We start from the raw sequence: 12,600 nt of genomic DNA, 5'->3' as shown, positions 1-12,600 counted from the left end.
GTATGTTTTGTATTACTAACCATTTTATCCATGGCAGAAATTACATTTTTAAAATAAATTTTATCTCCAAGTCAATTACAGTCTAATCTACTGCCTCGTAAACTGATATTTTCAAGGAATTTGCTTAAATATGAATACCCAGGATTAAACACTTTAGGGCCATTCACTCTAGCCTTGAAAGGGAGACAGAGAGCTGAGAAAGCTTACTTTATTCCCAAATCCCTACCTCTATTCACCTTACAACTTCTGCAGAATGGTCATCATATTTTTGTTTTTTTTTTCCTGTGAGCTTTCCTATGAAACCTAAAAATTCAATATGCTGATAGAGTCAAACTAAATTGCAACCATGAAGTGGCTAAAGAACAGAATTCCTAGCACAACTTGTAAGGATTTCATTAAAAGATAGCATTTTCATGTAAAGCCAGACAATAGGAAGGTCTCACAGGCCAAGGGACTAACAGTGCAACAGCATGTTTCCTCCACCAAAGACATCCATCTCTGTGGTTCAGCAAGCCAAGGTAAGGTGCTTCTTAATTTCACATTGCAAAAAAACACAGGATGTCAGTATGAATTTTGCCTTTATTCTCACACATCCATACCCAGGCCATACAACTACAATCCCATATGAAGAGCCTGCTGGATCAGACCAATCTAGTCCAGCTGATGATCAACTTTCCCATTTCCACAAGCCTTCCCCCAACCCCAGAGGGGTACCCTCAATACAAGAGGCTATTGGGTCATCATATAAGGAAGAGGTTCCTTCTAAAGGATTCATTCTGCCCTGTTCAGCCAGACAGTCTTGAGACCCTCACTTTCCCTGACAGCAGAGGATCTGTCAGCATAGGACTGAGACTTTAGCATGTCACTAAGGATCAATCTGTTTTGTAAGTAGGTTTTTCCTTCTTTAGACAAAAAAGAAGATTTTGGGAAGAGAGAGCAGCTGTAGTAAAGCATTACAGAAATCTGCATGTCCCAATTATTCCTGATTCAGACAATTCACCTGGCTTTCCTGAACACCAGGTTAGGAGACAGAAGAAAAAGAGGGTGATGCCTAACATCTGGAAAGTCCTCATGGTGGAACGTAACTATTTCTCTTAAAGAATATGGCAGGCATCAGACAGAAAGGGGAGGTGTTGGAAGAGGACAGAAGGGGAAGCTGCAAGAAAACTGGACGTGAACACACATGCACAACTGGTTTTCTTGCACAGCAGAGAACACACACAAACTCTTCATATACAAAAAGCAGTTTGTCAAGCGTATGACTGTGCTGCTCACAACTCATGCACAGCTTTGCAAACTGAACCATTTGCATGACTGAGCAACATAAAAAGACAGTACTGCAAAATAAGAGCAGGGCAATGGAGGCAAATAGCACATTTGCCAGTCCCAGTGATAGAGAACTCTGCCACCAAGACAGAAAGCTGCAGATGTTCCACTCCCACATGCTTTCATACAAGAAGGCAGCAATGCAGACTTGGTGGGGGGGAGCAGAATAGAGGAAAAGATCATTCTGATTCCCTCAACAATAAGAATCATCTACCACACTTATCTTAATGTGTTCATTACATTCAGCAAAACGAGAGAGAGAGATTGCAATCCTAGGAGACAGCAGAATAGAAAAGAAAGAACAGGAGAAGATTACAATACCAAGACCTACAAATAGAGTTAGAGTATCTAGGACCAAATAGGGTAAAACATGAGAGATTAAAGGTGCAAATGGATTCAAGATCTTCAGTGGGGTTTTTTGTTTGTTTGTTTGTTTTTGCCATCATGTCACAGCTGATTTATGGCAATCCTGTGGGGTTTTCAAGGCAAGAATTGTCCAGGGGTGGTTTACCATTGCCTGCCTCTCCATAGCAACCCTGGACTTCCTTGGTGGTCTCCCATCCAAATACTGACCAGAGCTGATCCTGCTTAGCTTCCAAGATCAGGCTAGCTTGGGCCAGACCAGGGTAGTGTCTTTAATGTGCCTTAAAAGCACTTGTGGCATGGTATGCTGTGAAGGGCAAACCTTTCCCAATTGGCCCTAGAGATTTTTATGGGCAAGGGAACCACCAATTCATATGTAAAGAAAATGACCAAAAATACAGAGAGAGGAGCAAAAGCTTCCAGATGTGTAATTCTAAAAACGACAAGTAACATTTCTGTGGCTTTTCCCTGCCATGCCACCACCACTGGGGGCTCTGAAGAGATCAAGCAGCCAAAGGAATTCCTTATTGTACAATCCTCTTGGTCTTCCCTTCAGCAGAAGATTTCTCCCATCTCCCCCTCAGCCCTGCCAGTCACTCAGTCAGTCAATTAGCTAATGCCAGTTTATCCAAGGTTGGATTTCTTAGGGGAAATGCCTGCTGAGTGCAATGAATCACTAATGGCTACTTGTTCTTTCCTTTAAAATGGTTTCCTGATGCATTCCCTGTAACAAGTGAAATTCTATGCATCATTATGTGAATTAGCCCTGCAGAGGTTTATCGTAGCCCTGAATGAGCAGAAAGCCCACCACAGTGTCCGCAGCAGTACACCTTTTCCAGATCTATTGCTATTGCTACCCAAAAAATGTCCTAAATTATAATTTTGAAGAGTTCCTCATCCACTTCCATTTCCCTTTTTTGCAAATACATAGTGGCCAAAAGTCCCTGCAACTCTATAAGTCATGAACAGAGCTAACAAAGGGATTGTATTGCTATACACCTTGAAAGTTAAGAATTCTATGGAAGTTCGAGCAGAAGCTCAGATTCAGTAGCTAGGTATCGTACAAATTAGAGTTATCCACTGCCTCCCATATCCTGAGCCAAAATCCAAATCTGGTCAGTTCAGATGTCTTCTCAGAGACATCTGCCGTGTCCACTTTGTGGACATCTTTCACTGGCTGGTGGGACTTTCCTTAACTTGCCCCATTCCCCAGGTTCAATAATGCTGGTAGTGATAATCAGTCTTTACATCCATCAATGTTCAGAGCAACTTCTGGTTGCTTCCCACCATCAATGCTAATGCCTTCCCACCATCAATGCACAGTCCATGCCTTCAGCATAAATAAGAACTGCTGCTAACAAGTCTGTCTTAAAGTAACAACTTCAGCAGAAGCGTCATTGCATCGTCCACAAAAATGCGTAATCAGTGATCAAAGGAAACCATGCAAACCTCATCTAATTATCCTTTCCAAAACTGATATTTCACTAATAATGTAGTTTAGGTCTGAATCTGACAGTCTCTTGAATTTCCATCCATTTTCCATTTCCATTACTATTAGTATATCAAAATTATTGATTAAAAATAACAAACTTAACATACGCATCTAATAAAACAGACAGACATAAAAGGGAAGTCACGGATGGGAGCATGAGAAGGAATTTCCTTGGTAACATGAACTAAGAAAACATTGTTGAATCAAACGCTCTGGTGCTCATGTGTTCTCTAGAAATACATCCTCAGCATGCCAGACCTCTCTAATTAGACCTGTCCTTTAGATCCACTACTACACCTGGGTTTGCACGATCAATAATGTCATGATTATCCCAGGAATTTCAAACAACTTTGCAATTACATGGTCCTCTGAGAGTTGCCCCCACAAAGTCCCTTGTTAATGACAGTTTAAGAATCTCTCTTGATATTTCACACCTTCTTTGGCAAATTAACATGTGGCAATGATCTCTGCTGCATGCCCTTCAAAGAATACTGTTATTACTAATTGGAGTTTTCGTCTTTAGACTGTTTGACAGATTCTAAAAACAGACTCAAAACCAGAGTATCTTTGGAGGACCGAAGGCAGCAGTGGCCAAAGGTTAAACTGAAGAGCCTCTTAACATGAAATATTGATATGCCCCAGTTAAATAGCCACTGTTTTTTTCCTCATAATAGCTATTCCATTCCCTTCCTTCTCCCAACCACACAATGTAGCCCACACTTCTTATTCTGCCTCATCATCTCCACATCATCTTGACACTCGACCTGTAATGTTTGTAGTGTTCAGAATTGTCCTGATTTTATAAGCTGTCATACTTCACAAGTCTTGCTAGCTGTGTTTCTGATTCCCAGTCTCCGCTTATATGGGTTTTCTAGGACAATTAAGTAAATTGAGAAAATGTTATTAGAAAAAAGCAAATAAACGATGTGCAACCCTGGAAGTACTGGGGTTTGTCCATACTTCATATACCACTTTTATTCTATTGAACAGGACTGATTTGCAGCACTAGAGCTTTTACAATTACAGATAAACAAACTATATTTACATATACAGTATAGAGTAAAAAAAATTACATGGAAAAATATAACATCAGAAAATTGTCGGTCCCACATCACTGCCAATGCCATTGTGGAGAGAGGGAGGGAGGGTGTGCATTCATGGGAAGGAAATTTCGAGTGTGTATTTGACAAACTTTTCCCTACCCACCTTTTCTTTGCTTCAGTTGCTCCACCTGCCATCTCATCCCCACACTGCATTTCCACCAAGCATGCCATTTTATTATTTATTATTTCTTTCCCAACATTTCAAAGTGGCTTTGGCAAAAATCAATTACTCTGTTAAAAAAAAAGTAAAAACATTTAAAACTACAAAAAGCACCATAAACAAAATAGAGCAGCACACCACAACAATATAAGACATGGCAACGATACTATAGATAGATTAATTCAGCACAAAATACAGATCCATAATTTATTCTGCAGTTAGTCAACAGTAAAACCAACCAGCAAAGTAGACTAAATCAAATGCAGAACATATAAAAAAGGAAGGCACCTGGTGAACCTCACTTGGAAGATAATTCCAGGACTTTTTTGTAGCAGGAACACCCCTGATGTTGCCAATTTTTCAAGACCTTACAGGGCTCTTTTTACAGGGCCTACTGTAAGCTCTTGGAGGACTGGCTACATCAGGGGTGTGTGGCCTAATATGCAAAGGAGTTCCTGCTACAAAAAAATCCCTGGATAATTCTATAAACATGGGGCCACCACTGAGAAAGCCTCCTGTTTCCAGTTACTATTGACCTGAAGGACCTCTAAGGATGATGGACAGGTTCATCTAGGTGGAGATAGTCCTTTGAATACCATGGGACCCAGGGATTTTTTTCTGGAAAAAAAGGTGCCAGAATTCTCAAGAGGGAAATGAAGGAGAAACAAATGGGTGCCCCTCATTAATGGTTAAACATTTTTTGAGAATTTTGTTTCCACAAAAAGGTTTCAGAATTCCATTCTGTCATATTCCCCTAGGGGGAAAAAAAAGCCCTGATGGGACCAGAATTTAAAAAGTCAACACCAGAACTTTGACCTGTGACTTAAAGCAAAACAGAATTCAATATACATCTTTCAATGAACTACTCAATGTAGCATTTTGGACCTGTCAATAAGTTATCCAAAAATCAAAGGAAGTTAGTAATCTAGCCATGACATGACCAGGATAACTGCAGCCAAGCCATCTAAGGATTCCACAAGTTGTATTCAATAGTTGAAACTATGTTGTATGACTGTGATGATATGAGCTGATCATCATATGGATTGGCATGAATCGAACCACAAAGCAAAATTCATAATGGTTTGTGAACCGAAGTTCATGATGAGTCTATCATGAATTTCCATGAACTTTTAAAGCAGTTTGTGGTGTTTCGACACAGCTCGTGGATACAGCAGAAAGCAGAAGTTTAAAGAGACTCTGAACCCTTTAAACTCTCACTTTCTGTTTCCATTGAAAGCCACGAAAACAGCAACTTGCTCCCCAGCACTCAGCTGTTTTTTGGGCTTTTTTGTGCACTCCCTTTAAACTTTAAAGGGACTGCACAAGAATGCCCAACACAGAGAGCAGGCCACTTCTTGTTGCTCAGATGTTTTTTGGGGCTTTCTGCAGACCCCATTTAAAGGGACTGCAGTGTAAAGAGACTCCCAGTTCAGTTAGTGGTTCCAGTTTTGGTTTACTGCAAACTACCAACTGACATGAATAGTATTTTTCCAGTTCATGCCCATCTGTGATTATCCAATCTGATCATCCAATCTGTTCAGTTCAGTACTGAAAAACTTGAATGCCTGCTAAACCGGTCAAATCCATTAACTCTGTAAGGGAACTGTCAGGCAATGGGATGGTATGAAGATATCTGAACATATGAAGCTGCCTTATACTGAATCAGACCCTCAGTTCATCAAAGTCAGTATTGTCCACTCAGACTGGCAGTGGCTCTCCAGGGTCTCAATCACAGTTCTCTCAGAATTCTCTCAGCCCCACCTACCTCACAGGGTGTCTGTTGTGAGGAGAAAGGAAGGAGGTTGTAAACCTCTCTAAGACTTCTTTTAGGTAAGATAGAGTAGGGCATAAAACCAACTTCTCTTCTTCATGAACAAAGAAGAATGAATGCACACAACTTTTAAAAAGTACGGATTTATTCATTTATTTTCTTCATGTATATACTCCACTTTTCTACTGAATGAGAACCCATAGTGGCTTACTTAAGTCTCTTTTCCTCTGTTTTATCTTTGCAAAAACACCTGTGAAGTAGGCTAGGCTGAGAGTGTGTGACTGGTCCAAGGTTCCATTGCTAGGATTCCATCAAGCTTCTATGGCAGAGTGGGGATTTCACCTTGCATATCCCAGATCCTAGTCTGACACTCTAACCACTATATCATACTGGCTCTCTTAAGGGTGTTGAGCTCTGTTATGAGCAAGGCACTGAGTATAAATGAAAGAGTGAAAAGCCAAGGTACACTTACATCCATGCTGTAATTTAAGACCTCTTCACATAACATGTTCATCTACAGATGTTCATCTACAGATGAAGAGCACCGTGACCATCTTTAGGCACATGTGTGCATAAACAACAAATTATTTTAACCCAGCTGTCACAGAGACAGCCAGCAGCAATTCCCTCAGTCAACATGGAATATTCCTTTTTTTTTTTCCTTTTGGAAATATGTATCACAAGAAGGGCTGCTGCTCACCAGTTTACATTGTTTACACCTCGTGGAGCCTGAACGGTTCACACAGTTCCTTTGCAAAAAGAAAAGGACGATGACAACGGTGGTGGTGGATTTAAATTCTGCCCTATACTCTGAATCTCAGAGCAGTCACAATCTCCTTTACCTTTCTCCCCCACAACAGACACCCTGTGAGATAGGTGGGGCTGAGAGAGCTCTTACAGCAGCTGCCCTTTCGAGGACAACTCCTATGAGAGTTAGGACTGACCCAAGGCCATTCCAGCAGCTGCAAGTGGAGGAATGGGGAATCAAACACAGTTCTCCCAGATAAGAGTCCGCACACTTAACCACTACACCAAACTGGCTCTTTATCTGGGTTGGGACATGGTTTGGGGAAGGAAGGGACTTCAGCAGGGTATAATGAAAAAGAGGCCACCTTCCAAAGTGGCCATTTGTGTCAGCTCTCTGTCATAATGCTTTTCTTCTGCATTAAGAACTGCCAAACACTAATCTAAATCAGACAAGAAAGAGGAAATGGCAATTTATACCTAATACATGTGGAAACACCATGTATCTTGTTTAGAACAACATGTCTGAGAAATATTCTGATAAAGGAAGCTTTTGAAAGCTTATACCATGAAAATCTTGTTAGGCCCTAAGGTGCTTTGGGACTCAAATCTAGTTGTTTAGAACAGCATTTCCAAAACTCTGCATGAGTTGTGAAAGAACTGCTACTATCTCAACAAATAAGATTCCTATAAGTCATAACGCCTGCCTGTGCAGGAGACTATTATGCCAATGCATGAGACACCTTCTTCCAATCAGCCTCTTGTTAGATGGAACTGGAATATTTCTGCATGAGTCACCGATTAGGCTTACCTCTTCCAGTCAGTATGTAGGCCCATTCAGAAGAAAAAGGGTTGGCCTCCTCTGAGAATGGGCATTAAAGTAAACGTTTTGCAGTATAAGGCTGAATGTCCATCCAATTTTAATTCAGCCATCGCAGCTATCAAAAGTTATCTTAGATATTCCACAATATGCCTCTGAAATCTCTTTTATATAATATTTTTCTTTGTCCCAATGCCATCAGCTAAAGTATAACGCCATCAGCAAAATATGTTTAGCTACATAAATATTTTAATTACATAAGAAATATTTCTTTGGAAAAGTATTTCTGCATTCCTTCTTAATCCTACCAATCAAAACCTCCTCATAAAGCTGGCCCACACATACCTATCCTAGACCCGTGCCAGTCTGGTTTCCGACCGGGCCACGGGACGGAGACGGTCCTGGTCGCCTTGGCAGATAACCTCCAGCGGCAACTGGATCGAGGCGGTGTAGCAGTGCTGATGTTACTAGATCTGTCGGCTGCATTTGATACGGTCGACCATCGGCTACTGATCCACCGCCTCGCCGACATAGGGGTTAGGGGGTTGGCCTTACAATGGCTCTCCTCCTTCCTCATGGGTCGGGGACAAAGGGTGGTGATTGGGGGTGAACGATCCCAGAGGCGCACACTAGATTGTGGGGTGCCTCAGGGAGCAGTTCTCTCCCCGATGTTATTTAACATCTATATGCGCCCCCTTGCCCAGATTGCCCAGAGGTTTGGGCTGGGTTGTCATCAATATGCAGATGACACCCAGCTCTATCTGCTAATGGACGGCTGGCCCGCCTCCGCCCCGGGGAACCTGGATCGGGCCTTACAGGCTGTTGCAACGTGGCTTAGACTGAGTGGGCTGAAGTTGAATCCAGCGAAGACAGAGGTTCTCTGTGTGGGTCGTGGCACTCTGGGGAAGGAAATATCTCTCCCGAACTTCGACAGTGCGCCGCTGAAGGCGGCGCAGCGGGTGAAGAGCCTGGGTGTCTTACTGGAGCCTTCACTATCAATGGAGGCCCAGATAACAGCCACTGCCAAGTCAGCATTCTTCCATCTGAGGCGGGCGAGGCAGCTGGCCCCTTTCCTAAAGCGTCAGGACCTAGCAACGGTGATCCATGCGACGGTCACCTCAAAATTGGGACTACTGTAACGCCCTCTACATGGGGCTGCCTCTGTGCCGGACCCGGAAGTTGCAACTAGTGCAGAATGTGACAGCCAGGCTGTTGCTTGGTCTCCCAAGATGGGAACATATACGGCCGGGGCTACGCGAACTGCACTGGTTACCGATTGTATACCGGGTCCAGTACAAAGTGCTGGTCATTACCTTTAAAGCCCTATATGGCCGAGGACCGGCCTACCTGAAGGACCGTCTCTCCCCGTACGAACCCCAGAGAGCACTGAGGTCAGTAGAAAAAAATAGATTGACTATCCCTGGGCCAAAAGAAATCAAACTCCAGAACACCCGCACACGGGCCTTTTCTTCCGTGGCCCCATATCTTTGGAATCAGCTCCCAGAGGAGGTGCGGGCCCTGCGGAACCTCAATCAGTTCCGCAGGGCCTGCAAGACCACCCTCTTTAAACTAGCGTTTATGAATAGCTGGATTACAAGTGCACAACAAAGAAATATTCGCCATCAATACCAACTGATAGATATAGCGCAACGATAATATTATGGTTAGATTTAACTCAATTGAATGTAATTCAATCTAATGTAATTAAACAATAATGGCTTTTAATTAATGTATTAACTGGTTTTTAAGGTTAATTTAATTTTTATTAATGTAATGGTTTATCAATGTACTGTTGTTTTCTGTTGTTGTTAGCTGCCCTGAGCCTGCTTTGGCGGGGGAGGGCGGGATACAAATAAAATTTTACTTTACTTTACTTACTTACTATCCTCATTTGATCAGACTGGACTATATTCCTGGATGTCACCCAAAGTATAAAAGAGATTAAATACTGATGTTCTCATATCTTTTTAAATTATTTAGGCAAAAATGCGTTATTTTGAAAGCACAGAATGTGTACTATTTCTTGCCACCTTATATTTATATAATAACATGCTTTAACATGCTAGAAGTGTGGTAGATAATTAGGAGCAGGGTTTTCATGCTATTATGTCAATCATTTAATAATGACTGAACAGCTGGGAAGCTGACACCTAATAATAATGGTATAATTTTTATTTCAAAGTAGGAAGGAGATGGCTATAAAAAACATAACAGAGATGTTAAGAAGAACAAAGAGGATCTAAGGCTATTCTGGAAATACAGTGCCTAATGATTTAATACCCACAAACTATTAGGCACAGAGCTTCCAGAATATTCTTAGATCCTCTTTGTTCTTCTGGGTTAGAAAATGCTTGAAGATTTTGAGGGCGGGACATAAAGAGGGCTGGGTTTGGGAAAGGAGAGGACTTCAGTAGGGTATAATGAAATAGAGACCACCTTCCAAAGTGGCCATTTTCTCCAGGTGAACTGATCTCTGTCGCCAGGAAATCGGGTGTAATCCCAGGAGATCTCCAGCCACCATCTGGAGGTTGGCAGCCCTTGAGTAAACCAACAAGTTGCAGCAGTCATATTAAAGGTGGTTATCATCATTCATGTGTTTTCAAGAATACAGACCGTCCAGCTGGAATTACTGATAATCATCAAGAAAGATAATGAAGCTTCTAGCCAGCCCTCCGTTTCTCATCCACCAGTGTTGAAATACCCCAAGGCTGGTTCACACATATACTTATTTTTCAGTCCTTATGTCAACCAATTAGACCCTGAAAAAGGATGTACTACATTAATTGCTTGATGGCTGCAACATCCAGTGATGAGTTGCATGATGAGTGGACGATCAAGGATCCAAAAAACCAAGTAGACACAATGCAGCATCAATTGTTATGTTCAGCTGCCAGTCACTGCCATTTCTCTGAAATGCACTTTTTAAAAGATATAGCCACTCCTTAGTCTTCCTTTTCTTCCCCTTTATCTAATGGGGGGACTTCACTTTTATTTCTCTTTTGGGCTATTGGGCTGTTCTATTTAGGGTTGGTGCTGCTCAATGGTAGAGAACATGTATAGCATAAAAATGTGCTTAATTCCATCTCTGGCATCGCCAGTAAAAGAATCTCAGCCAGCAGGTGTTTCTTTGCTAGAGACCTTGGAAAACTGCTACAGATTAGAACAGATAATATCAAACTAATGGATTATGGGTTTGATTCAATATTAGGCACCTGCACACTAGGGATGCCAGCCTCCAGATGGAATCTGGGGATCTCCTAGAATTTCAGACTACAGTGATAAGCTTCCCTGGAGAAAGTGAGTGCTTTGAAAGGTGGATGCTATGGCATTGTACCCCACAGTGGTCCCTGTCCTCCCCCAGGCTCCACCCCCAAATCTCTAGGAGTTTCCCAACCTAAATTTAACAAGCCTACCCCCATCCCCTTGCCAGTGTGGATGGCAACCATATTTCACACATTCATATTTCTTATGAATCAACCCCACCAGTTTGCTCATGGAAACTATATGCTCCATTTGTAAATCAATGACCATATACTAGATCTTTAATTTAAATGGCGATGGAGAGTGCCATCAAGTCAGAGTTGAGTTATGGTGACCCCATACAGTCAGGGGTGGCCAACGGTAGCTCTCCAGATGTTTTTGCCTACAACTCCCATCAGCCCCAACCAGCATGGCCAATGGCTGGGGCTGATGGGAGTTGTAGGCAAAAAACATCTGGAGAGCTACCGTTAGCCACCCCTGTGCATACAATATTTAAGGCAAGAGACATTCATGGATGGCCAGGGCTATCCTTGCTTACCTTCTGAGATCTGATGAGATCAGGCTAGCCTCTACTGGCTTGGGCTATTCAGGTCAGGGTTTAAATTAAATAGCAAATAATAAAAATAAAATATCTTGAGGTTTCCTTCCATGGTCCATCAATAAAATATACTCACATATGTATTTTTGCCATAATCCCCCTTTGACCCCTATAAATTTGATATCCAGTGTCCAGGGACCCATGACCATAGGTTTGGAAGCTGCAGTGAGAAGCAAGAAAAGGGAGAAATTGCCCTTTCTGCTCTCTTCTAGAGATTCCTTGGGGAGAAAGGGTTGCAGGGAAAATCTGAGCTTCTTCTGCTGACAGCTCCACTTCTCTTCTTCACCTCCCTGAGAAGTCATCACAACAAAATATTACTCCTCTCCGAGAGTAGTTGTTGTTTCATACATTACTGTAACATGTAGGGTTTGTACTGTAGACTGAGAGTTTGTGAGGTGGTATATTTCCCTCAGGAGGAAAACCCATTTTATTTTTATGAGATTGCTCTCAGCCATTTTGGAGAGAATCCTGCACAGGGCTACTATTAGCACAATATTCCAGCTTCAGTTACATACAAGCTATGATGGTATTTACTATTATTGTGTCTAACCATAACCAACTGCATTTTCTATTTCCTATTTGCTAACAAGAAGCTTTCCTTTTTTTTTTTAACAGTCCATGAAAACATGAACCAGAAAGAAATTGTTTCAGAAATTATAGGACAGTTATGTGTTCGATTCAGCTGTATAGGAACTGAGACTAGAGCTCACTATAAGGATCTTTAAAATTACTTTACCTCTGTTCAGCAAGAATGAAGACAAAAATAACTTCCTTTAAATTTCAGAGTCTTCTAAGTTGACACTTAGAATTATCATCCAGCTTCCTCTGCCATTTCGAAGTTCTCATTGATAATAAAATGTCATGTAATTCTTCATACATGTCAAAAAACTAGAAAAATAACACATCTTCACAGAGACACGTCTATTATTTTTAAGATATTAAAATGTTATCTCCAGGATGGT

This window comes from Heteronotia binoei, chromosome 3 (genome assembly GCF_032191835.1).
Source record: "Heteronotia binoei isolate CCM8104 ecotype False Entrance Well chromosome 3, APGP_CSIRO_Hbin_v1, whole genome shotgun sequence".
NCBI classification, from domain to species: domain Eukaryota; kingdom Metazoa; phylum Chordata; class Lepidosauria; order Squamata; family Gekkonidae; genus Heteronotia; species Heteronotia binoei.
This window is presented reverse-complemented; position numbering follows the sequence as displayed.